Below are 22,062 nucleotides of genomic sequence, written 5' to 3'. Positions count from 1 at the left end.
TTTTCGGGGACCCAGGTCTCATTCATGAAATGATGGGACTTGGTCTCAGTCTTGAAGCTTTAAAATAAACGGTCCTGTGAGAGCCTCCAAATCTCCACGGGGCAGGGATTTCAAATGGTCTCTGTTACACAGTGGGGCTCAGCTGATGATCAGATGATCATCCCTCAGACGGTCCTTGTTGAGTCAGTGCCCCCTGAGCCTGTATAATCAGGAGACAGTCCCCGGTACCCCTGCGCTGTCGAGTGCTGCCCCCTTCTGGTCACGGCAGAGCAGTGCCCGATCCTGAAGCCTGAACAGGGAGGGAACTCAGTGTCTGGCCCTGACAGACTGTGAAGGGCTGCAACGGGAAGCTGTTGTTTGTATGTGGCTCATTGTTTTGTTGTCGTAACTGAGTGAAAGGTAGTAAAATGGGAACCCTAGGTGTCAGACAGGAAGAAAGGAATGGAGAAGCTTAAAAAATGTTTCTCATGTATTAAAATCTAGCCTCTTATTGATAGATTTGTAATACCTATAAAATCTGGGGCTAGGTTTTTTGGTGATGAAAAATAATTGTCATTTTTTTTTAGTATGTGAATGTTTTATAATTAGTTTAGTTCTTTCCAGCAAAACTTTTCATTTTGAAGATGATGCAGACTCTGCCTTTCGATCTTTTGGGGTTTTACTAATCAAGTGTGACCACTCTTTTTTTTCTTTTTAAACATTAGCAGTTACTGACAGTTTTCTTAACACATGCATACACTCTTACGTCTCTCAGGAATACTACCTGTGATTGGCATGATGAGTACTTTGTCCTTCTCCCTCGCGTTGGATTGTGTGCTGTTGCAGGTATCTTCATGTTTTTTGTTTTTCTTACAATAGAAGTACTTTATTGCCCCTGTTTAGCCAGGACAGGTAATGCATGAAACATGTATAAATATGAGGCTTTATCACTCTGACCCATGATGTCATAATTAATTTTTTAATAGAGTTTTTTTAAATTTATTTATTCATCTATATTTGGCTGTGTTGGATCCCCTGCATTGGCAGGGGGTTCTTAACCACTACGCCACCAGGGAAGTCCCCGTAATTAATTTCTTTATTCCCCATTTTTTTGTTGCTGTTGGTGTTCAATTAGAGCTCTCGTGAAATTAGAGCTTTGACCGTTATTTGTAAGAGTTAATTTACCAAGAGTGACTTTATCCTATAAAGTGCCCCTTTGCGTGCTGAGCATTACTGAGATTCATTCTTTATCGAATGAAAATAGAGCGATTAGTGGAGATTTCAAATTATTTATTAGTAAAGGGCCAGGCATGTATGCACTTATGCTGCCACCTTGTGAAGATTAGTGAAATAGTTAAAACCAAGGGTCATAATGAAACCTTACAAATGATTAAAAGCCTCATACTGAATATTCTATTAAGTACATTATTTTAATAAGCTAGTAAGCACGTTGTGTTTTCCTTCCTGGTGCTTCCTGTTACACAGTTGGGAACTGCTTGTCGGGACTTTGGACGTCTCAGTGAAGGAAATGGTTTATGTGACAGCTGTTCAGGACAGAATGAGACAGTGGGGACTTCTTTCTGTCACAGTGGGCCCTCCAGGAGGTCTGGAGGTGGTAATGGCTCTTCCGGGAAGCTCTGAGCATTTCCTCACGTGACTTGACGTGGTCCCGTCAGTGCACGTGTAGTGAGTGTGCAGCCATGTGCTGGCGCTAAAGATACAGACGTGAGCAAGCCCCGGACGCCTCTGCCCTCCAGAGGCAGCCAGGTTCTGGGGCGAGACAGATACGCAGGCAGACTATTTCAGCCCAGCGTGGTGAGCGCTGTGATGCTGTGGACACAGACGCGCCACCTCTGTGTGTTGTTAAAGATTTTAAGGACACGTGCACGTGCGCTTAGTCTCCTGTGTTCTGTACAACAAAATACAGAAATCTAAACGTGGGATGTGTACACAAGAGGGGGATGTGTACACAAGAGGGTGATGACTTCCTTTATGACGGACTTTTGCTCTTTGGACACAACTCACTTCAGAGTTCTTTTAATAATTTTGGATATATTCTTCACACACAGCTTTTTAAGAGCAAGTATCTGTCAAGTAAAGGATACCTGGATGCAAGAACAGCTGCATTAAACATCAGATACATGAAATACACGTCCTGCTGGGCTGCTCTGCTAGTTAAGAATGTTAAACATTCTTTTTATTTATTTATTTTTTTTGCGGTACACGGGCCTCTCACTGTTGTGGCCTCTCCCGTTGCGGAGCACAGGCTCCGGACGCGCAGGCTCAGCGGCCATGGCTCACGGGCCCAGCCGCTCCGCGGCATGTGGGATCTTCCCGGACCGGGGCACGAACCCGTGTCCCCTGCATCGGCAGGCGGACTCTCAACCACTGCGCCACCAGGGAAGCCCTAAACATTCTTAATTAGTCTTTGCTGAATATAGCACTTTATTAATAATCCTTATCAACCATTAGTTTACCTTGACCAATGGTGTTATTCTTCCTTTTTCTTTTGTCCTGACTGCCTTAATCCTATTCTAAACGAAAGGGTTTAGAATACTGTACTTAATCCTATTCCTTCAGAATAAGATTCTGAATGAAAGGGTTTAGAATCTTATTTTTTCGTTATTCTAAAGGAAAGGGTTCTATCGTTTATCAAGCGCCCAGGGTGGGGACAGTTGTTCTGCTGGCGTGTCCGTCCTGAGTGCTGCCTGTTCACGTGTGTGTGTTGGCATCTGTTTCAGTCGTCACTGTTGAGTGCTGTGCTGGGGGAGCTGCCCCCGAGCCAGGGGCTGGTCAGCGTGCACGGGAGGATCGCGTATGTTTCTCAGCAGCCCTGGGTTTTTTCAGGAACTCTGAGGAGTAATATTCTATTTGGGAAGAAATATGAAAAAGAACGATATGAAAAAGTAATAAAGGCTTGTGCTTTGAAAAAGGTGAGTCATGACTTTTGAGTTGCATATACTCGAATTTCAAATAATGAGAGCGTTGGTTTAAACTACAAGGTTTGTTAAAAGTTTCTTTCAAATTTTGAAAGATCTTTTAATGTTGTTTAATACTTTAATCTCGTCTTCTGAGTAAATATGCACACATCTATGTCACTATTTGAATCCTGATGTGATACCAGCAATCATAGAATGTCTTTTTTTGGGGAGGGAGTTGTTTCACTTTGTGAAGTTTTATTCACTTTTAACTTCTCTTTTTAATGGGCAATTACAAAAAATTGTAAAAAATAGAGAGCACAGTGTAATGAATACTCATGAACCCACCCCCAGCTTCAGCCAGGATCAGCTCGTGGCCAGTCTTGCTGCATCTCTCCCCCTGCCCACTGCCGGCCCCACTCCCACCCCAAATTATTCTGAAGCAGATCCTAGGCCTCAGATTAGTTCATCTGTAAACATTTCACTAGTTTTCTCTAAAAGACCTTTGGAAAAAAATTACCACATTATTACACCTGAAAAGTAACCTGAATTTCCTGAATATCATCAATGTTCTCGTCAGTGTTTACATGTTGTTAATCATCTCACTGAGAAATCTCATTCGCTGGTGGTTTGAATCAGGCTCCAGGTAAGGTCTGCCCTTTGCACTTGGTTGATGCCTCCTCCTTCCCTTTCAGTCTGTAGGTTTCCCTCTCCATTTTTGACTTGTGTTTTATTATTTAAGGAAAGCGGAACACTTTAAAATTTCTTATTATTGCATTGTTTCACTGGGAGAAAGGTTGTTTTCACAAATGGCATTGAGTTTCACAGAAAATGGCAACTGAAAACATTTAACTCTGTTGGGATTTAAATGAACTTAGTGAATGAATGATGAAAACTGAACTTATCTGATAGGAGAATGTAATTTGGCAGAAAGAAAGAAAAATGTAAATACTGATAAATACGATGTTACTCTCTTGGATTATAAAAATCAGTGAATGATAGCATTAAAGGGCTCCCCCGGGGTCTGTTCAGTGCATTCTGGACGTCTGACTGCCCTTTTATGCTGTGAGGAAAAGGCTGGGACAGGCTTTCAAGGGCGTGGTGTTGAGGGCTCCAAACCCACCTTGTGAGGAAAGAGTAATTCTGCTTGAACAATGGCTTGAACATCATAGATTGCATCAGTTGATGTGGACAAAACAGAATTGCTTGCTCGTTTAATGGGCTTCTATTTCTTTCTCCCAGGTTATTGTTAATGGGAGATTGTGCATTTGCAGAAATGACATCAAGTTAGCAGTAATGAGCTAGGTTTTTATTAAGTGGTATATATATTGTGGAAGAAAAGAAGGGGGAAAGCACACGTATAACAGAACAGTAGCTGCCATCTATTCAGAGTCCACGTGCAAATCATTTTTCTATCGCTCACAGACGCTCATGCGTGCACATAAAAAGTATATAGGTTATTAATTTTTTGTGAGTGTCCTCGATGTCACCATCCTCATTTTATAGTTGGTAAAACTGAGGCTTGGAGAGATGAAACAGCTTTCCTCAACATTTGCACCTCACGTTCAGTCTGTTCCTGCATGACTCTAGACTCCATGCTTTTCCACGGTGTCATGCTGCCTCTCAAATGAAGAAATTTAAAAGAAGGAACTTTTTAAAAAGCGGGTGATGGATGAAGGTAAGGTTGAATGTGGAATAAGCAGATCTCAGACATTTCCTCTTTACCTTAATCACGTCCAGCTCCCGATTCCCAGATCATACTCCAGAGACCTAGGCCAGTGTGTGGGTGTTTCTTTCACGACCTTGCCTTTCTGGTGAAGCTCAGCCCTGTCTTTCCCCCCAACATTTGAGCATCTCTGGAGAAAAGCAGGTGTTGAGATAGGGGCTGCCATTCAGCATTTTCTCCGGCGGCTGAGGCTTTGCCCCAGCCCCGTGGGGTGATGGGAGCAGTAACTCGGGCCGTGTCCTGGGGCTTCACCCACCCTCGGGTGTCTGTGCAGCACAGACTCTGGTGGGAAGGGGCCCCTGCGGGATTGGGCTGCACAGCGATTCTTCTGTACGTGATGTGAGGTTTATAAGCACGGACTGATCTCCCGTTGTGCTGCGTGATCGGGACATAGATTTGGGGCCCTCGTGCCCATTCCCTCCTTGGCAGGAAGGGAGGCCCAGGGCGGAGAAGGAGTGGAGAGCGGAGTCCTGGCCCCGGCTTCGTCACTTGCATGCTGTCACTTTGGACACGTCCTGTTTCCTGCCTGGGCCTCTGACGTTTCTGCAGCAAAATGAGGGCGTTGGGTCAGAGGGTTTCCAAGAGGTTTTGCTGCTGCTCTGAAATGTTGTCTATGACTCTGATTAGCAAGGGCTCAGCAAGGTCTTTACGACACCTGGGAACCACTTAATGAGTAATGAGATCCTCTGCTTATCTCCTTCTGGAATCCCTGTGTCAGTGGATGGGCATAAGACAGTCACAGATAATAGTGGTATTCTGGAATTATTTTGGCCTGTAGATACAGAGACTGCACAGGTAGTAGAAAAGCCTTGGCCTTTGGAGAGAAACAGTCTTGGGTGGTAACTCCAGGTATTTGTCTGTTTCCTCTCTTATTAAATGGGGGAGGTGTGGGATTACTGTAAAGGCTACAGGCAGTGTCTATAAAATGCAAATATGCCAGGTTTTTAGTAAATGGTAGCTATTGTTACTCTTATAGCCCTTTTCTTTACATCTATACATATGTAGTAGGTACATATAAATATAATAAAGGTTTCTCCTTACAGAGCTCCTTACCTCCCACTTCCCCCAAATCCTGCGGGGGTGGGGGTGGGGTGGGGACAGAAAAAAAGCAACATTTCTTGTATTAAATATGTTAACAACCACATAGATGTATTATACTAGGTCTCGTAAACGTAATTACATATGTTAATAATAATATAAATGCATTATACTATATCTAATTGAAGTAAACATTAAAGTTCGTTGAGCTGAAAACTTTTCTGTAACAAAATAGAGAGATAAGATGTAATCACATTTGGCAACATCGATTCAGGCTGATGACATCAACTCCAAGGCCCAGGAGTCAGAAGGCTCAGGGATTGAGTCTCAGGGTCTCTGTTGACCAGGTGTGTGATTTTGGTTGATTGTCTGAACCTTACAAGCCTGTTTCTTCATCTGTAAAGTGGAGATAATAATACTGTCAACCTCATGAGGTTGTTTTGAGGATGAAATGCAGTAATGATTTTAAAGTACCTGATTGCTAGGGATGTAACAAGCACTCTATAAATGTTAGAGTGATTTTGAAAATAAATTGGCTACTAATTATAAGCTCAGCTAGTTTTTGGTAGAATCACATCCATAAAATGTGACATGTAAGAAGGAAGGTATCTGAGTATTTAACTTCCATTTTTGAGTTGATATTTATATAGGTGCTCTGCACATAGTACATTATATAAATCGACAATAAAAATATTCTGTTACCATAACACAAGTAATATAGTATGTCACATTTGTCTGCATATTATCTTCAGCCACTTGAAGGCTCTTAAAAACTTCCAGGCAATACATATACAAAGGTATCACAGTGGTAAATTCTAGTTTAATATTTTCTCACGTAGATCGCTTGAATTTACAAACCCCTCTTGGGTGCCCACAAGCTTGTACTTTTATTTCATATTTACCACATTCCTGCCAACTTGGACATTTTCACATTGCCTTGACAGTCATAGAATAATAAGTTTATTGATACTTCCTTATCTAGGTATAGAGGCCTTCAAGTCTTGAATTATTTTAGTATTGCCTTCATTTCAAATATACTTTTCAGTCACCACTTGGATAGCATGATGTGAAAGAGCAGAAGGCTATGAACTGCCGTGAGCTTGGTTCAGATTCCAACTCTTCTGTTTAAAAGCTGACAGTCCTCAGACCAACGATGTAACCTCACTTAGTCTCAGTTTCCTCATCTGTGAAATGGGGCCAGTACTTACTGTGCAGCTTGTTGTGAGGATTAGAGAAAATCGGGATCAGGGTTCAGAACAGTGCTTGGTGCACAGAGCTTCCCCTCCAGGAGCTGAGAGAAGGTCCTTCATGTAAGATGTAAACAAAGCCTTAGGAACCCAGCAGGAAAAGAGACGACTCCAGGATGGTTTCATGGAAGAGTGTGTTTGGGCTGAGCCTGGAAAGATGGGCAGGATATTGACAGGTTGTGAGAGGAGGGGCAATTCCAAACGGAAGAAAAACTGTGAAGAAAGGCAAAGGCCTCCTGCTGTTTGACTCTGGAACCCAGCCCTCCTCTGCCAGGACCTCACATCTGTTCCTCGTCAGCTGTTTCCACAGTCTCTGCTCCGTGATGTTTCTACTGTAAGTCCCCACCATCGCTGAAGGGCCCTCGATGTGCTTCAGGACGGGTGGCGTCAAACCAACGTCGCCATTTCCTCGTGTTTCTCTAGTTTATGTACTGCTTTTCAGTGCAAATTGGTGAAATTTAACTGAAAGGTAACATTAATTCTTCCAGTGGGAGGAACTATAATATATGCTCAACTCAGGCTTTTCCCTTTAACCTAATCGGAAAATGGTGGCTGGGAAATTAGCCTGACTTGGATTTTACTTCAACTCCTTTGAAATGGTTTTCCCATTTGGGGCGGGTCCATACATAATTTGCAGAGTAAATAACACACTTGAAGTCCTACTACCAGACTCAGAGAGCCTGTTTCATATGCCCTAACTGTGCTAAATGAAAGAGTAGATTTAAGTGCCTCTTCTAGAATGTGGTGAAGATTGCTGTGCTATAGCTAGGTGCAGTTTTGAGAAGGAAACCAAAATGACATAAAATCAAGGCATAAAATCTAAGTGGAACAGTTTGCAAGGACTGTCAACAGTGAAACGGAGGCTAAGCAACTGTGTGTGTGCATGTGTGCGTGTGTTTAAGGCTGGAAACCTATCTTAAAATGGCTCATTGTTTTTCGTGAAAACCAAAAGCAAGAGATGGTATAAACTTTTGAGCCTAACAAAGAAATAATGTAAAATAGTGATGAATTTTCACGACAGAGCAATTGCTCCCTTTCATTTGATGCAACCCAGTGAGGGTGCAGGGGACCTGTGTGTGCCTGTGTGTCTTTCTGGTTGTCAGGGAGGGTTATGATGGAGATAGTATTTCTCTTCTTCTTAGGGTCATGTGATTTCCCTGTTGTGATTCACACTGTGAATGGGGTCCCACTGTTGGTTTGATGAGAAAATAGGGATAAGTCACCAATAGCAAGTTACAATCAATTCATGTCTTTTTTCCACTTACAGAGGATGTTCATACACTTTTTTTTTAAAACATCTTTATTGGAGTATAATTGCTTTACAATGGTGTGTTAGTTTCTGCTGTATAACAAAGTGAATCAGCTGTACATAATACATATATCCCCATATCTCCTCCCTCTTGCGTCTCCCTCCCACCCTCCCTGTCCCACCCCTCTAGGTGGTCACAAAGCACCGAGCTGATCTCCCTGTGCTATGTGGCTGCTTCCCACTAGCTATCTATTTTACATTTGGTAGTGTGTATTAGTCCATGCCACTCTCTCACTTCATCCCACCTTACCCTTCCCCCTCCCCGTGTCCTCAAGTCCAGGACAGGAATAAAGATGTAGAGAATGAGCTTGAGGACATACTCTTCTTTGGATTCTCACAGCATCCTTGAGTTTACTGACACTTGTTTCTGCGGCACATTCTGTAGAAGAGGAAAATGAGACTTAGGGAGATCAAACGATTTGTTTATCATGGAGACCCCAGTGTGCCACTTGCTTTCTCCCCAAATTTGCTGAAGTAGAGACAAAGAAATGAGGGCTCCATCTGCAGAAAGATAGTGCTGTGTATCCTAGGTTGATGCCTGAGGAGTTTAGTAGATGACAAACTCCCCACAAACGCTGCTTGTCTGTGCCACGTTCTGTCCAGTGATAATTATAGGCAATCTAGGTAAAGGTTTCTAATATAACACTGTGTAACTTAAATCTGGTTGTTATCTTGTCATTTGGGGGATGTCCTTGTCATCTTTTCTTTTTTTCCCAGGTACTCTGATTGGTCTACTTACTTCTTAAATAATATTCAAGTATAGCTTTTGATAGATTCCCAGATCCTCAAGTCAGGACTTCATATCCTTCTTAAATTTGAGTTTTTCTTGCTTCCACGGACAGGCATCTACTAGTCCAGCTGATCTGCTTGGTGTCCCTCGAGCACGCTGTTTGCTTCGCTTTTGTCTTTCCTGCCCAGCCTGCCCTTCTCCCATTTCTTGTATAGACCTTGTCTGTCACTCTGTCAGTATGTCTTAAGTATCACTGTGAAGACAGAGGTCAGGCGTTATCCCTTCTCTGAAAGTGGGAAGCTGAGGCCGAGGTCAGCAAGATGTCCAGTTTAAGACACACTTATTCCTTGATTTAAAAAAAAGTCCTGGGCCTTCACCAGCCTGGGACACCAGCCCTCACACTTGGGCCTCTAGCACAGACCTTCCCACTTGCATATCCAGCTGCACTGTGACATCACCAAGAGGTCATCTCAGCTCGTCTACAAGCGAAGTCTCCTAAACGTACGTCCACCATCTTCCCCAACCCGGTAAGTGGAGACCCTGTTCTTCCCCTTCCTCACGCCCCACACAACACAGTCCTCTTCTCTTACCACCTACACCCGTCCCATCAGCAGGCCTTACAGACTCCACCTTCCCAGTGTGTGTGGAGTGTGTGACCCCGTCTCTCCGTCCTCACTTCTCCCACTCTGGTCCTGGCCACCGTCATCTCTCACCTAGGTTATTGCCGTGGCCTCCTAACTGGTATCCTCTCTCACCCTCCCCCCTTACTGTCTGTCCTCCACAAAGAGGCAGGAGTGATTCCTTAAAAGCCTCAGACCGCGTCAGGCCCCCCATTCCCCTCCCCCTTTTACTGGGCTGACACCAGGGCTCCTCTTGCCCTGACTCTGCCCTCGTTCTCGTCATTCTCACTCCGCTTCTGCTCTCCGGGCCTCCTTGCTTGTCCCGGGACACCTCGGCCGTCTGCCCCATAGCCTTTGTACTCGCTCATTGCTCTGTGCGGAGCACCCTCTCCAGGTCAGTGTAAGCCTCTCCACCCTCCAGAACATCTGCTCAAACCCCCTCTGAACAGAGCCCTTCTCGACCCCAGTAGTGACTCACTTTCCCTCCTTTACTCCCTATCCCCCTAAGTTGGCTTCTTTTTTCTTCTAGTCCTTAGTACTTGCACTCATGTTAATTTTCCATCTCCCACCATGGAAAGAAACTCTAGGGACTATGTTTCCTCATGGCTGAATTCCTTGTGCCCAGAACAGTGCCTGGCATATAGTCGATCCTCAATAAGTATCTGTTAAAATGACCTAATGCATAAATGCTGTGAAAAACTACAGAATGTAAACACACGAAGAACCCCGAGAGATGTTTTTTAAAATGTTTAAGGTTACGGTTTAGTCACTATGAAATGTACCCATTGCTTTTGATCAAATACTTGTATGAAGAACTAATGCTAAAAAGGTTAGGATGGCAGGAGGAGAACACATTTGAAATCTTTCTCTTTTTCCCCTTTTCTGTCTCCATGTAGGATTTACAGCTTTTGGAGGATGGAGACCTAACTGTGATAGGAGACCGGGGAACCACGCTGAGTGGAGGCCAGAAAGCCCGGGTCAACCTCGCAAGGTAAATGGCGTTTCAGTTGCCTTCCTGCCCCTCCCTCCTCCATGGCTCCTAGTGGAGGCGAGCACGCAGACCCCGCTCACCGGGTGGGCCCTGTGTGAAGCAGGGTCTTGGCCCTTTTCCATGGGCTCTTGGAATGAATAATGATTTGCTGGACACCATCTTGATTCAAAGATGGGACACAGGAAGCTTGAAGCGTCCTTCTCCTGACATCTCTCTACGTTTCCTAGAGCCGTGTATCAGGATGCAGACATCTACCTCCTGGACGATCCGCTCAGTGCAGTAGATGCAGAAGTGAGCAGGCACCTGTTCGAACTGTGAGTTTGCTCCTGTTTTCTATCATTTCTGCTTTCCAAGAACCCCGTAGAGATCAGGGAAGAGAGCTCAGGAGAGCGTTTGTGCTTCAGGAGACTCAGCTCATTCTGCCCTGGCGTCCCTGTCCCCCCTCCCTTCCCTCCACAGAAGATCCATCCTAGAGAACCTTTGCATGAGGATGAGGTCAAGATAGGAAAATGCAGAAGGAGCTTGCAGTGTGTGGAGGCCAGTGGAGTCCATGCTTTGGGGAGCTGAGGAACAGATGGCAGATTTCCCCCTGCTACTTGCAGTTAATAACCAGACACTGTGGATGGATCCAGACCCCAGCAGTAAGAAAGATGATGTATGGATTTTAAATTGGAGAGTAGGACTTGGTAACCTGGTACTTGGCTGCCGGTCCTTTTCCTCCATCATTTGTTTAAGGCACGTCAGAAGTGAAGTTTCCAGTACTGACATAGGGCTTCCGTGGAAAGGCCTTGTTGGTTTACACTTATTATTCTGTCGGTTTGGAAATACTTAATATGGTCTAGAATTTAATAATGAGTTATTCCACATCTAAGTATGGCTTCAGTCATTTAATATTGCTTCATGTGTGCTTATTAGAATTAATACTTAGACCCACAGTGTATGGTTAACTTGAATTTGTAACTAGGTATCTAGAGTCTGGCTGAAGTCCTGACTTTCACTTTGAGTTTCTGGAATTTGTTGTCAGTGGCTCTTGTTTGGCCACGGAACCCCTGGAGCAGAACAGCTCTGATGCTTTTCTGTGTATAATGTGTCCTAACACATGCTGACTGAGGCCTCTATGGAGTCTAGACTGGCCTCTTCGAAAGCCTCGTGAACTTGCTTTTTCTGAAACGGCACCCACGTCTACCCCACGGTTAGTTACCTTGCTGTTGTTCACTTTGTTAAAGCCAACGAGCCCTTCCAGCTGCACTTAGTAAAGCCCTACTGTGTGCACTGAGATCCATGCCCTTACAGATGTTGTTGCACAAAACCTCTCAGTTTATAAAGGAGAACAGTGAGCCAGGAGAGGGGAAGGACCCACACAGGGCAGAATAAGGGAGACTGAGACGTTCAGCTTTCATTTCTGCCTCTAAGGAATCTGTCTCTATGGAGCTTGTTAAGACAGATGCCTGGGAAAAGGTCAGCAGAGTCGCGGTTTAGAGGGTTTGGATATAGGATGGTAAATGCTAAGTGGGCAGCTGTAGGCTTTCAGGTGAAGTTGGAAAGCTCCCTGTGCACTGGCCTTAGCGGGAAGTGCCGTGTGGGCCTGCAGGCCGGGCAGGGTTTGTGGGGGCTGAGAATAGGATTCAGTTCCTTTTGCTAAAGGAATAGTAGAAACACAGGTGTAGAGGTAGGAAGAAGCAAGGCTGTGAGAAGGACAGCAGGCACGTCCTCGCCTGGAGGATGCAGGTCCTACAGCAAAGAGAAGCTATTAGGAAATTCTCGCTGTCAGTCCCTCTGTTAGTTTGCTAGGGCTCTATCTGTCCAGGCTGCTCTCACAGGAGACCATAGACTGGGTGGCTTATAAATAACAGAAATTTATGTCTCACAGTTCTGGAGGCTGGCGAAGCCCGAGGTCAGGGTGCTGGCAGATCAGGTGTCTGGTGAGGGCCCGATTCCTGTGTCTTCATATGGTGGAAGGGGTGAGGGAGCTGTGTGGGTCCCTTTTATGAGGGCACTAATCCCATTCATGAAGGCTCTACACTCATGACCTGTTCACCTCCCAACTGCCCCATCTCCAGTACCTTCACAGTGGGGATTAGGTTTAATGTGTATGAAATTTGAGGACACAAGCTTGTCTATAGCAGGCTGTCACAGATGTGGGGTGGGGGGAGCTTAAACAATAGAAATTAGTTTTCTCACAGTTCTGGAAGCTAGAAGTCCAAGATCAAGGTGTGGACTTCTGATGGCACCCTCCTCACTGTGTCCTATCTTTTCCTCTGGTCTTTCCTCTGTTCACATGCACCCCTGTGTCTCTGTCCTTACGTCTCAGTCTCTTCTTCTAAGGACACCCAGTCAGATTGGATTAGCCCCCCCCTAATTAAGAATAACAGTTACCTCTTTAAAGGCCCTGACACCAAATTCTAAGGTACTGGCAGCTACGGTGTAAACAGGTGACTTTGGGGAGACATGATTGTTTTACAGCCCGTCCAGAGTAGCCAAGTAGAGAGACTTGAGCAGAGCAGCAGTGTGAGAGCGAGATGGGGGAGGCAGCCCTGAGCTCTGGATACGAGGAGCTGGGATTCCACGTCCACTAAGCAGGGGTCGGGGGCAGGTTCCCCCGGAGTCAGTATGTACCTGTGCTTAGTGTTAAGGATGAAAGAGCTCCGCAGATGGATCGCGGTGACGGCCGCACAGCACTGAGCGCACTTAATGCCACTGAGGTATACGCTAAAAACGGTTAAAATGGTGAAGTCCACGTTACGCGTATCTTAACACACACACACAAAGTGCACGGTAGCATCGAATCTTCAGCACACGAGAGAGCAGGGCAGCCGACACGTGGCGTGGCCTCCAGCTCTCTGGTCTGACTGCCTTTCCCACCCTCTCCTGATCGTCACTTAATGAATTTTCCCTTAGAGAAGTGCCTTGTGTCTTGTCACGAGTCCAGTGACAGGCACTAGTGCTGTGACACAGGTTCCCCACTGCCACCCTCCTGGGTCTTGAGTAGCTCAGCCTCCCTGTTCCCAGCGCCCTGCCCTGCATTCACAGATGTCTGTCACTCAGTCTTGTGTGTGTCTGCCCAAGTTCTCCATCACTCCAAGAACGGTTTCTGCTGGCCACTGCATTCATGTCACAGGGAGGAGAGAGGAAGGTGTTCTGATTGCCACGGATCCGTGTACTTATCACAAAGGCTCTCCCAAGTTCTTTTTCCAGCACAGGAGGTGTTTATAAAGTCCTTTCCAACCTTTTGGATTTAATGACCTTGGAGGTACACTTGATAGAAGCAAGCTTGTTCAGACTGTTGTTTGCTAATCAGAACCACATTTTTGGGGAAAACTTTGGGCAGGGAGCAGGAAGGCAGTTCAGGAAATCACTCGGCAGCACCTGGAGAATGTTCTCGAGTTAGAAAATTGGATGGAACAGTGTGCTGTGAAGGATGGTGGTCGTGTCGAAGCTTAGTAATGGGGAGTGTTTTGTATTAAAGTGAATGAAGCGCACTTCTACTTGCCATTAACAGTTTCCCTTAGTCATGAATCTATAGCCAAGGTTATTAAGGTTTGTGAGTTTTCCAACTATACGTTGTAAACCTTAAGTGGATTCTCTCACCTACAGAAGGTTAGAGCCTTAGGTGAACTGATGCAGTCTCACCTGTGTCCAGCTGTGGATCCCATTTCGGTTCAGAGAGCCCCACGTCACCAGAGCCCCCGGCTCCTGCGTCAGCAGCTCTTCGGGCGTGTCCTGGTCAGATGCCCACGCTGCTGTCCACACACTTCGCCCTCTCTGCTCCAGCCCCTCACAGACCCCCCTCATGTTCAGGCTGCAGATCCAGGTCCTCAGACGGAGAACGAGCTCCTTTGCCATCTGCCCCCAGCAGCCTTTCCAGCTGGCCCTCACACCCACTCAGCCTTCCAGCCGTGCCGGCTTTGTGACGGGCCCTTTCTCACACCTGTCTGTCTGTAGATACTGCTCCCTCTGTGCCAGAGCCCCTGCCTTTCCCTCCTGTTCCTTCAGGGGGAGGCTGTGCCCTTCTGTCTTCCCACAGCCCTCAGTGGGTTGCACTTGACCATTCATCAGTCCTCCCCACCCCGCTATAAGCTGTGAATTCATGAAGGTTCCTTAGCCTAGCATGTTCTGTCCCAGGACCCTTGGACCTGCTGTGCCTTCTTCTAGGGACGTTTCCCCAGATAGGCTCCCGTGTCACCCCCATCTAAGACAGCAGCCCCCCTTGCTTTCCTTCAGAGCACACATCACGGCCCGACAGTGCATGTTCTATACTTGTTCGGTGTGTCCCTCTGTTCACGGTGTGGAGTAGCGTCTGCTTTCTTCACCTGTGGATGTATGCTCGACAGTTATGACTGTGTCTGGTATCTCACCAAACCTCTGCTGATTGAAGGAATGAAGGTGGGACTCTGTCTTTCTTATTTGTATCCCCTCTACTATGGGGTGTGTCCCCTCTTAACACAGCCCTTATATAGGATAATATATAGGATTATAGGATCAACACAGCCCTTATATAGGAATAGCAGTTAAACTACTGGTTGCTGAATCAATCATTTTTATGGCATGACTTGGAAATCTTTATTCTAAAAACTAGAAAAATAGAGTATTTCCTAGAGATCTGGATAAAACGCATTATTTAGGAAAAATTTAAAGTCATCAACTGATCACTTCATTGTAATTATATTACCTCATCTGTGATGGAATGTTAGGAAGAAAACATTTTAGAATTTTTGGGTTGCTCTATCTTGGACACAGCTGCCCTTCAGATTTGATTAACACCCACTTCAGGGACTCTCGGCGGGTAATTTTGAATTAAGGAGAAACAGTTCCATGGAAAGCTTTAGTACTAAAACTGAAGACGGGTTTACTCAGTTAAGAAACTTAGGTACGAAAGCTGAACTAACACATGTCAAAGGGAAGAATGAATCCTTTTGGACATAATGAAGCCACGGTGTATGTGTCTACGTCCTGAGCTCTCGCTTCTGATCACAGACCCAGTGTCCAGCGTGTCCCCTTAGGACTTTTCTGTCCTGAGTCCAGAGCACATGACCGCTCGTGGGTTAGGAGGAGTGCGGGCGGGGCTGATGTGGACTGAGCGGATTGGTGGTTTGATTTCTCAGAACATGTGGGTGAGTTGTCATTGGTCTTGTTTTGAGATGAAGACACTGAGGTGTAGTAGCTTGTCCGACGGTGTCAGGCTCGTGAGAGGGATTGAGCTGCAGTCTGCTGCCTCCAGACTCTGCACCTGGCTCACTCAGCAGGCTGAGCCGTGGCCCAGGTCCCTGAGATTTGCTCTGCGAGGGGCTCGGGCACCCAGAGTACACGCCTGGAGCCCTGCCTGTGGTCACCGGGGCCCTGGACCCAGCTACTCGCTTCACTGGAGGGGTCGTCGGCCCTTGTGGGATGAGCCTGGGGCTGAGTCCCTAGGGGTCTGCATTTAAAACGTGGAGCAGTCTGGGGGGTTACTGTAAACACACACGTAAGGTTGGATACCGAGGGTGTTTGTTGGGCCGCACCCCGCAGCCTGCAAGGCCTGTGTTTGCCCAGCTTAGACCTAAGAAAGAGCCTGGAGTCAGCAACGGAGACACAGATGGTTCAGTGGCCACGGCGAGCTTCCATGTCTGAAGCAAGGTCCTGGAGGGACACCCCACCGTGTGTGGTGGACATGGCAGCAGTCTGGGTTCCTGGCGGGGAGGTGGGGGAGAGGGAAGATGACCAGTTACAGGGGAATTGACCTCAGGCTGGCTCCTCGGTTACCATGGGAACCAGGGAAGGAGCACACCCCTCACTGCCCCTCTGGTAAGCATAGTGGAGCGTCCTGATCTAAAGCTAGAACAGTCATTAGCTGGGGCCTGGGGCAAGTGTGTAGGAAGGTCAGTCGTGTGATTGGGGTGTAGGTGAAGCAGGCACTGAGCGAGCAGGGGAGGTACAGAGAGCAAGAGAACAGCCATCTCGGGGGGCCTGACCACACAGGGGTCTTGGCTATAGAGAACTGCTATGTCTTTGAGCTGTTGGATAATTTCCACTGTGATTTGTGCCGTTTGGCTTCTGTTCTTTCATTTTCATATTTGGAAGGTGTTCAGTCCTAATGAAAAAGGATTTGCTTCCTGGACGGGACTGGGAATGTCGTAGAGACTGACGGAGGCCACGCTAGCATTCATTTTCTATCTAATATTATCTGGGAAGAAGTGTCTAGAAAATGCACTCTGGCAAAGGTTACCAAGAAGCTGTTCATTTTTTTGTTGTTAATATGTACATTATATGTCACAAATAATCAGAAAACTAAGAAAAATGTACCCATTTTTATATGACACAAATCCGTCTTCTCCCATTCCCACAAGGTGATAAAATAGTGTTTTGGTTCAGTCAAGTTTTGGAATCTAAGTATTGCTCAATTGTTTTTCATTATGAAACATGTAAATAATTGTTAAACTGAGTCTTTGAAAGAAAAAAACCTTAGCTGTCGGTGCCTCTTTCACTGGACGGCTTTTTAGAATTTTTAAGCAGAGCTAGATTCAAGTTTGCTGCTGAATGAATTTGAGGCCTAGTCAGAATCATTGGCTTATATTTATATTTAGTTTGTATTATTTATACTGGTATTTACACATCTTTGACTGCTGTGTTGTCTTTGTCTCATTATGTTACCAAATACAGGTTTTCAGCTTGGAGCACCCCCACTAACGTGCTTTTGCACGCTGTACCTTTTACATTTGTAGGTGTGTTCGCCAAGCCCTGCACGAGAAGATCGCAATCCTAGTGACACGTCAGTTGCAGTACCTAAAAGCTGCAAGTCAGATTCTGGTATTGAAAGATGTAAGTAGCTTCTAGAAGCCTGTGGAACTTGCTAGCACTCAGGTGTGTGGAAGGCCACGCCTCCCAGCAGGTCACTCTCCTTGAGTTCATGGTAAACAGCCTCTTCTCCCTCAGTTTTATGCCCCCTTCCTCTCAGAGCTGGTATTCGCGCCTTTGAGGATGAATCCGAAGACCTGTAGAAATGTCACAGTTACACCCTAGGCCGCGTAAACCCTAACGTACATGAAAGTGCTGCTGCAGTTACTGAATTATCACTGTTCCAGTGAAATTTATTAAGGGGAACGATGCTATTTTATTTAGAACTGTTTGTGTCCCCTTTCCACAACTTAAGTCAAAGAGTATTAGTATTTGGAAATTAGAGACACTAAGACCTGTTTGTATCCATGTGATTGTCATGCTTGCTTTGCCTGAAGAGCACCTTCCATTAACACCCGAAGGGAGGCGAGCACCCCCGTCAGAGACGCCCACGCTGCTGCTGTAGCCAGTTGCTGGTCTCACTGCCCCACACCCGTGAGAGCCTGTGCGGCTCTGCCTTTTTGGGGCTTCTGTTCTTATGGGGACAGATGTGATGAAAGAGAGAGGGGGTGGGGCTGATATCCTGACTCTCTGGGGAGCTGGTGCCTCTCGGGCCTGAGGGACACGAAGGTGCGGGCCATCCAGGCACCTCGGGGAGGGGGGTCCTAAGGAAGGAGCTGAGCTGGCAGGTGGAGGAATGGCAGGAAGGCCAGCGTGTCTGAGGAGAGGGAGCGGGGGCCGTGGAGGCCGCTGGTCTCTGAGCAGTGGGCGGCGGGCCAGGAAGTGGGATGGAAGCCACTGGACGGTCCAGAGCAGGGGAGTGATGTGGTCTGACGTAAGATTTAAAAGATTCCTCCGATGTTCACTGGAGGGGCGACAGCAAAACAGTTAGAAGTCTCAGTACAGTTGAGAAGACAGAGGTGTGGGCTCAGGCTAGTGTATCAGTTTCTGGAGCTGCCATAACAAAGTACTGCAAACTGGGCGGCTTAAAGCAACAGAAATGTATCATCTCACTGCTCTGGAGGCTGCAAGTCCCAAATCAAGGTGCTGGCAGGGCTGTGCGCTCCCTGAACGCTCTAGGGGAGAATCCTCCCTTCCAGCTTCTGGGGTTCACCGGCCTTCCTTGTGGCTCCTTGGCTTACAGCTGCAGGACTGTAGTCTCTGCCTCTGATGTCACGTGGCCATTGTCCCCGTGTCTGTCTGAGTCTCTTCTCATAAGGACATCAGTCATATTGGATTTAGGGCCACCCTACTCAATATGACCTCATCTTAACTTAATTACATCTGCAAAGACCCTGTTTCCAAATAAGGTCACCTTTACAGGTGTCATGTTTATAGCTTGAACGTATCTTTATTTTGGAGGGGGGAACCATTCAACCCACAACTCCTAGCATGGTTAGGGGTGGATTGGAGATTAGTGAGAATTTTTCAGACTTGGTGGTGGTTTGATGCTTCACTCCTTGGCTTGTTTGCCTCTGTGCCTCAGCACCTCCATCCTTAACCACCGTCTGTTCCAACAGGCCCTTGGTAAACTTCCTGACTTATCAAATGAATTTCTGCTCCAAGTAAGATATTAAATTAAAATGCAGAACCTCTACCTCTCTAGTAGCAGTTCCATGGTCAACTCTCCTGTACTCCTCCAGGAATGGGGGGCTCAGATCTCTCAAACTTGAGAGCAGTGGATTTCACACGCAGAGGGGGTGATACTAGTGTATAAAACCCCAGCATTTGTACTATTATGAGCACGAATCAGTGGGCAGAATAACCTATTCAGCCAGTCCCTGGATGTTTTAGGGACCCCTTATTGCTTCTTTTGAGGACACTACCCTCAATTTTACTACTATCAGAACAACCATTTGTCCACTGGTGAGCACCCCTGGGTGAGTTGGGGTCCATCCTTACTGTTTGTCTGGTCCCTCTCTCACAGCAGAGAGGGGATGACTGCCCTCTCGTCCCCTCAGAATTATCAGTGATTGGCTGCCCAGTAAAATTGCTGTCTTTGTACCATTAGTTGTTTCCTTGTGCATCTTACAGATACTAAGTGGAAAGTGATAATTTCATCAAATAAGGTGTATGAATTTTGCCTCCCAAGTGGAACAAGAAACAGTGTATCGTGAATAATTTTCTAATTCTGCAGTGTCAGGTGGTACCCAGAGGCTTCACTGGGCTTCTCCTAGTGGACCACCTCAGGGGATAGAATGAGAGAGGTACCAGCTGGGGTCGTGGGCCACCTTCTTTACCTGACCTGTCTTAACCAGACATACCCTACTTTAGTTAGTTTTTCATCCTGGGGTTTTGCCCAATATTTTGTTTGCTACTGAGTGAATCAGCTGGGTCTTGTTTTCATGGGGTCAGAAAATAGGGAAAACATCTGCACATTATTTTATATAACTTTGTAAGGGAGGGAAACTGTGCCACGATGTGTCACACGCGTCCAGAGAAAACGGTTAGATGGGCTGTAGCTTAAGCAGTTGCCTGATGCGGGGAAGCCTGGTTGGCTGCTTGTGATGGGTTGTGATCGATTCTGGCTTAGGTTATGGTTTGCTGGCACAGGCTGTCAAGGCATTAGAGCCACCCCGGTCTCATGGCCTCCTTGTTTATTAGCTGTTTCATCAGCTGGAATATTGAATTTTCAGTTGGGAACTTCCTGTGTTTGTGGGGCAGTTGTGAAGACCATGTAGACGCGGCTCGTGGGTTCTCCGTCCAGGGCTGGTTCCTACATCGCTCGTCTCAGCGGGGCACATGATACTATGACAATGGTCAGCGAAGATCTGATGAGTGACCCTTACCTATGCAGATGTGCTCGTGCCCACCTCTGGGTCAGTCTTAAGTTTCTTTCCTGGAATATCTTTCCCAATTGACTGTTTTTTTAAATCCTGCTTGTCACATGAGGCTTCTTTCAATTTCTGTGTTGTCTAAACAGACTGTGTTGATAATATCACCAGCCTCTGTGCTTTTTGATTCCGAAGTGCCCGCGGTAGTTATGTCAATGGCCTCCGTTTTTAACACATGAGCACACATTTCTTTCACATCCCGCAGTACCTAACACAGGGTTTGGCAGAGATCAGAATGCTCAGTTCTGTTTCGAGTTGGAGTAGATTTGTCAACCAGAATTCCAAACCTAAGGATCATTTTCTTTGGAAAATCATAATTTAAGACCAGTTAACTTTTCTTGATTAGTATTTAGAATAGATTAGTATTATCAAATGCAAATGCATTCCTCTCAAATTCTTTATTTTAGGGCAAAATCGTGCAAAAGGGGACTTTATGCTACATTTCCGAAATCTGGGGTAGATTTTGAAGATATCCTTTTAAAGAAGGTGAACGAGCAGGCTGAACTGTCTCCAGTTCCAGGAACTCCCACTCTGAGGAATCAGACCTCTGAGTCCTCAGTTTGGTCTCAACAGTCTTCCAGACCCTCGTTGCAAGATGCCGCTCCAGAGGACCAAGATGTGAGTTTCTCATCCTGCAAATGCCCTGGTCTGTCCACTCTTGGTGGACCTATGGACCTTCAGTCTGCTCTGCTCATGACATCTTTGTTTGTCCCAAAGTATATCCTAAGTTTCCGAGGCCTTATTCCACGGAACTGGTAGAATTAAATTGCTCCCTGAATGGGGTTCTCCCTTGGGTGTAGGATGGAGAATCTTATGGAGATCAGTAGTGGGTGTACTGCTATGAATTTCTGGGTGTATGTGGCTCACACTGATATGAGAACTCTTCAGTTTATCATAGTTACATCCTACTTGCTCTGCTGGCTCCTGGCTTCCTTTATGCATCTAGAGGCGTAATGTTAAGACCTCCTTATATGGAGTCCTGCTGTGGCCCAGATTAAATCAGCTGCTGTCCTGTGTGTCAGCTGGCACTGTAGGTGACTCATGGTATTATTTTGCCCCCTTGTCAGATGGTCTGTGATGGGCCAGAGGTAGCCTGTGCAAAGGACCTGACACACAACAGACGGTTTGGAATTAGTTCCTATCTTCCTTTCTTACCATTCAAGACCAAACCACATCTTATCCACCTTCAATCCCAGTGGCCAGCATAGAGCCCAGGACATCCTTGGCTCCTGTGACTCTATAATGCATTCTAAGTCCTCCAGACAGAAAGGCACTAGATCTCCCTTAAAAACATACACCGGTGTTCCTCGATATCCAAACCCTCACTATTCAAACCCAGGATCCTGGATGATTCTGATAAGTATTTAGATTAGTCCCACACATTCCAAACTCAGGAATCCCTCTCTGAAATTCAGGAACCAAGTGGATTCTGATCATATGCTGCTCCCCTGCTATCCAAACTCACATGTCTCCAGCTCACCGTCTGAACTCAGTTTACTGTATTCGGCTAGTATCTTGAGCCCTAAGTATGTTTTATGTTTCCATCTTTGAGTGACACAAATAATCTAGAGGGATACATTAGCTCCATATCATTTAGTGTGTTGTTGTGGAACAAGCTTCTGCATTTATACTTGAATCAGGTATGTTGTGTGTGTGCTGAGGCCCGTGATCGATTTAAAGCAAAGCCACCCAACAGTGAATAACTTTGTGCAAATGATGTTTCCTTGTTTCTAATAGATTGCTAGGAATAGGATGGCTGCGTCCAAGGGTGAATGCATGCATGGTTTTGCTAGATAGTTCCGCATCCTTCTCTGTAGGAGATGGACCATCTTGCACTCCTACCAGCATATGAGATGTGTC

The 22,062-nt window shown here is 46.1% G+C and overlaps 1 pseudogene; it reads left to right on the top strand.

The window, feature by feature from the left end:
* The window catches only part of LOC114888407, a 130,736-nt pseudogene that overhangs the window by 12,071 nt on the left and 96,603 nt on the right, over window positions 1–22,062 (top strand).

The sequence above is a fragment of the Monodon monoceros genome, unplaced genomic scaffold, assembly GCF_005190385.1.
Source record: "Monodon monoceros isolate NGI ecotype Baffin Bay Population unplaced genomic scaffold, NGI_Narwhal_1 Super_Scaffold_8, whole genome shotgun sequence".
Classification (NCBI taxonomy): domain Eukaryota; kingdom Metazoa; phylum Chordata; class Mammalia; order Artiodactyla; family Monodontidae; genus Monodon; species Monodon monoceros.
The sequence above is the reverse complement of the archived record's forward strand: the minus strand, read 5'-3'. Positions and strand labels throughout refer to the sequence as shown.